Below are 4,612 nucleotides of genomic sequence, written 5' to 3'. Positions count from 1 at the left end.
ACCTCTGTTCGAGATAGAAGTTCTCCCATTTTTAATTCCTCAAGACCAGGTCTCGAGATTCACTTTGATACCCAATAGAATTATTACTTTTGAATTCCTTGAGATCAAGCCTCAAAATTCACTTCTATTCATGCTTATCCCTTTCTAAATCCTCAAGATTAAGTCTCAGGTTTCACTTCTATTCAAGACTTAGTGTCTCCATCTAAACTTCTCGAGATCAAGTCTCAGAATTCATGTCTATTCAAGATAGAAATTTACCCTTGTTGAATTCAGCGAGATCAAGTCCTAGGATTCACTTCCAGTCAAGGTAGAATTTACCTTTTTTTAATTCTTCGAGATCAAATCTCAAGATTCACCCCTACTCAAAGTAAGAAACTATTTTCAAAGCCCAATTTGATAAAATCATGCATCTTTTGAGTCGAAGCCTATTCAACATAGGAGTTTTTTTCTTCTTTAAAATCTTTTGAAATCATGTATATTTTTTAGATTAAATTGTATTCAAGATAGAAACCGTTGTTGTTTTTGTTGATCCTTTCACCAGATCTCACGATTAATTTCTACTCAATATAGAAATGTCTGTTTTATTCATTCATTCAAGGTCCAGTCTCGTGACCCCGTTCTATTCAAGATAGAATTTACCCATTTCAATTCTTCAATGTCGGGTCTTCATGATCACTCCCATTTAACAACTAATTCCTTTGAATATTTTGGGTCTTGAAACCTCATATTCTCTCTTGAGATGAACGTTTACATTGTAAGGCACTAGTCTCCAAACTTGCGAGGAGCCGCTATAAAAGTTCATTTCGGTTGCGGGGGAGCCACTTTAAAAGCTCATTTCAGTCACGAAATAAAAATTTGGCATCCTATAAACCTTCTTCTCATGAATCCTCTGAGATCAAGTTTCATGATTTGTTCATCCAAACTGTTGGATCGTTTGAGATCAAGCCTCATGATTCAAATCCTTAATCCTTCCATATATAGTCTCGCAATTCATTTCTATTCAAGATAGAAATGTTCGTTCCCCTCGAATATCTTAAGATCAAGTCTCCAGGATTCGAACCCTAATTATATCGATCTCCCGAGATCAAGTCTCGGAATCAATGACTGTTTACGATAAGGCTACTTTGAAAGCGTGCAAAATGTATATCTAGAGCTACTTTATATATCTTTATTGCATAAAGCTATATAAAGGGGGGCAACTGTAGATACCCATTTTGTCCGGGGTAATTTCTCATTTTTTTTTTATAATTTTACATTTTTAAACCAATTTATTTCATAAATATTTTTATTGTAGATATTTACTTAATAAACTAATATTTTTAAAAAAGAATTGAAATTATATATATAATCCCTAAAATCGGTTGAATGTTTATGTTATAAGGATTAAATCGATTGATTAAAACGACCATTATTAATTAAATGAACGTTATTTCTTTTAATTAGATATGAATGAAATGATGTTTAATTTTATTGATGTAGTTACAAACAAAATCTAAAATGTTTAAATAATAATAAACAGAATATCTTGTTAAATAACTTCAGAAATTATAAGATTTCAGGGGGTCAAAACCTATTCCAACAAGCCCAAATCCAGAACTCAAGCCCAAACCTATTCTAATAAATTGGTACTCACTAATCAAGCACAAATCCAAATCAACTCTAATTAGGCTGTATTAACACTTTATTAGTCCTTAATTAATTAGAAAATTCTCTATATAAAGAAAGGGGCCAAGCATAAGACAAACACAAAAAAAGGGGGACAGAAGAAAAGAAAGAAGAGAGGAAGGAGAGGGTCAAAAAAAAGCATGTGGGATATGTAAAAAAGAAGCAGAAAAATAAGATCATGTAAGCCATCTTCTTTGTCTTTATTAGTTCTTTTCCTCTACTGTTTTCAAACTCAGTTATTCATCTACTTCTACCATTTTTAAAATAACAATAAAATTTATTTTCTTCTTTTAAGCTTTTAAAGGCTGAGTTTTTAAGAAGCCAGTATCCAAATACAAAGATCTAGTTCTATCTTTCTTATTATTTCAATATTTTTCTTATCTTTTTCTGATCTAGTGTATATCATTTTCATCCCATTTTCCTTAAAAATGTTAAAGATGTAAGGGGATTCACAGATCTGGAAAATAGGTTCTACTTTCCAGATCTGGAAATCCCAGCTTTGAAAAATTCAGCCCTTTTTGTTATTGCAATCCTCTTCTCATTCATCTATCTCATTTTCTTAAAAAAAACATTAAAGATGCAAGGGATTCTAAAAGATCTGGAATATAGGTTCTACTTTCCAGATCTGGAAATCCCCTGCTTTAGAAAAATCATATCATTTGTTATTTCACTCAGTTTTATCTTTTTTTCTTAGCCATTGTATCTCATCTTCATCTTCTTTCATTCATTCACTGTTCGACTCTTTTGCTTCACATTAAAAATACATTTACAATGCAACAAAAAAATGAGGTTATGCTCTTCCTCAGATCCAGACCAAAAAAATAAGAAAAAAACAGAATCTGCAACTAAACCAAAACCAAAAGATAAAAAGGTTTCTGAAAAGAGTAAAACACGGCATCTCCATTTCAGATCAACAGCAAGTCCTTTTTCTAAGGAAAAACACAGAATGTCACAAATAAGGGTCTTTGTTTTCTTTAATCTGTAGTAAACCCATGAGTCACCACCAACCTGCAGTGCGGGTCCAACGAACAAGAAAAGAAATAAATCAGTGACATTTCCGTTAACGACGAAAATACGAAAAGGAAAAAACGCAATAAACATTATTTACCTCAGGAGAAACCAGATCAGGGGTAGATCGGACCTCTAGGGAGCCGAACGATGGCCGTCCGCCCTCTGCAAGGGCCGCCCGTCTGTAAACCCTACGGACAAGGTAGATCGGAGAAGTTTAGCTCCGTTTCACCTGTAAAAACCGAGGAAGTTTAGTCGCCGGGACGTCGGACTTGAGCCGAACCAAGCAGAGAAAAGATTAAAGAAAAAAAACTCACCGACTGAACCTCCACCACCGATCTCCCTCCGCTAGGAAAGCCATCGCAGATCGTCGGATCAACAGAGAAGGAAAGAAGGATGGCGGCCGTGGCTAACGGGTCTTCGAAAAGGAAGTTGAAGGATGAAGATGGAAGAAGCCATGGATAGTAAAGAAGCTTTAGATCTTCTCGAAGGTTGAAGAAGATTCAGAAATAGAGGCTGCCATGGGAGAAGGTGTTAGGGTTCTGGAAAAGAGAAGAAAAGGAGAAAAAGGTGGAGGGAAGTCGGAGAAGCAAGTGAACGAGAGGGAAAGGGACGCCATTGTCGAAGCTTTGAGCTTCCAGGCTTAGGGTATCCGAGAAAAGAAGAGAGAAGAGGAAGAATAAGGAGATAGGTGGCTGGCAATCTAAAGATAAAACCCTAAAAACTCAAATATATACCCTACTATTTTAGATTCCCAAATTACCCCCGCGAAATCTCGTTTTGATACCTTCCTTTTCTATAATTTGTGAATTCGGCCCCACATCATTCTAACTGTTTAGATCAAGTCCCTCCGTATTACATTTCGCCCCCTCCCTGTTTATTTAATTCTCCAATTCGACTCTTTTCATTTTTGTTTGTTTCAATTTAGCCCCTCCTAATTACATTTCGCCCCCTCCCTGTTTATTTAATTCTCCAATTCGACTCTTTTCATTTTTTATTCTGCAATTTAATCCCCCCATGTTACCTTTAATTTCCTTTGATAATCCAAATTGTAATTAAATCCCTCATGTTTTAATTAGGTCCCTAATTATTTGAGTTAAGCTAGATTAGGCCCTCTTTTAATTGTCTAAAATTCTAATTTAACTTTCCAATCCCTTTTAATTCATTTCTAATTTGGACCCTTCATTACTTAATTTCATATTACTTACATAGTTCAACCAATTTATTTTCACGTAACATATGTGTTATATCATTAGTAAAATATCATTTGTTTTCATATGGTTAAATTTAATCTACCTTTTTCTTTTACAAAAAAATAAACGATTTGATTTATAGCTCTATGTCATAGAGATATAAACCAAACGTGTACACTATAAAGTTAAGATGAATCGATTTATATTTTTATGTCATAGAGGTATGAAAACGATAATAAAAAAATAAAAACTTAATTAACGTGGAATGTTTCAATTTATATGTATGTGCTACAAGGGTATAAAAAATAAAAAAAGGTAACGAGATAGTTCGTTATTTCTATGTTATAGAAATAAGAATTAAACGTTACTAAATAAACAAAAACTGAATGAGTTAATTCACAGTTCTAGTATGTTATAGGAATATGAATTAACCATTACCCAAATTATATAAAATTAAACGTTTGAATTCGTAGTTATATGTTATAGAAATGCGAATTAAATGTTGTCCAAATTATTAAAATTAAAAGGATACAATTAATGATTTAACGTTACATAAATATTAAATACCTACGACATTAATCATGTAATTAATTAAATTATATGCCTTTATTATATTATGAAAGTACAAATAAAATTGAGATAAATCAAATAAATTTAACACAAAAACCACATTTTTTAGTACCAATATTTGGGCGGGGTAGGGTGATTAATCAAGTTTTTCTTCCCTACACGTAACCGACAAACGG

The 4,612-nt window shown here is 33.1% G+C and overlaps 1 long non-coding RNA gene across 1 annotated transcript; it reads right to left on the bottom strand.

Annotated features, from left to right (window-relative positions):
- Nucleotides 1-2,412: 2,412 nt before the first annotated feature.
- Nucleotides 2,413-3,083, bottom strand: LOC136206795 (uncharacterized). The gene is made up of 3 exons (XR_010676444.1): nt 2,991-3,083; nt 2,774-2,905; nt 2,413-2,673 (listed from the first exon to the last, which is right to left on the bottom strand). It is a non-coding gene; the product is annotated as an uncharacterized lncRNA (long non-coding RNA).
- Between the last annotated feature and the right edge of the window lie 1,529 nt (nt 3,084-4,612).

The sequence above is a fragment of the Euphorbia lathyris genome, chromosome 9, assembly GCF_963576675.1.
Source record: "Euphorbia lathyris chromosome 9, ddEupLath1.1, whole genome shotgun sequence".
Taxonomy (NCBI): Eukaryota; Viridiplantae; Streptophyta; class Magnoliopsida; order Malpighiales; family Euphorbiaceae; genus Euphorbia; species Euphorbia lathyris.
The sequence above is the reverse complement of the archived record's forward strand: the minus strand, read 5'-3'. Positions and strand labels throughout refer to the sequence as shown.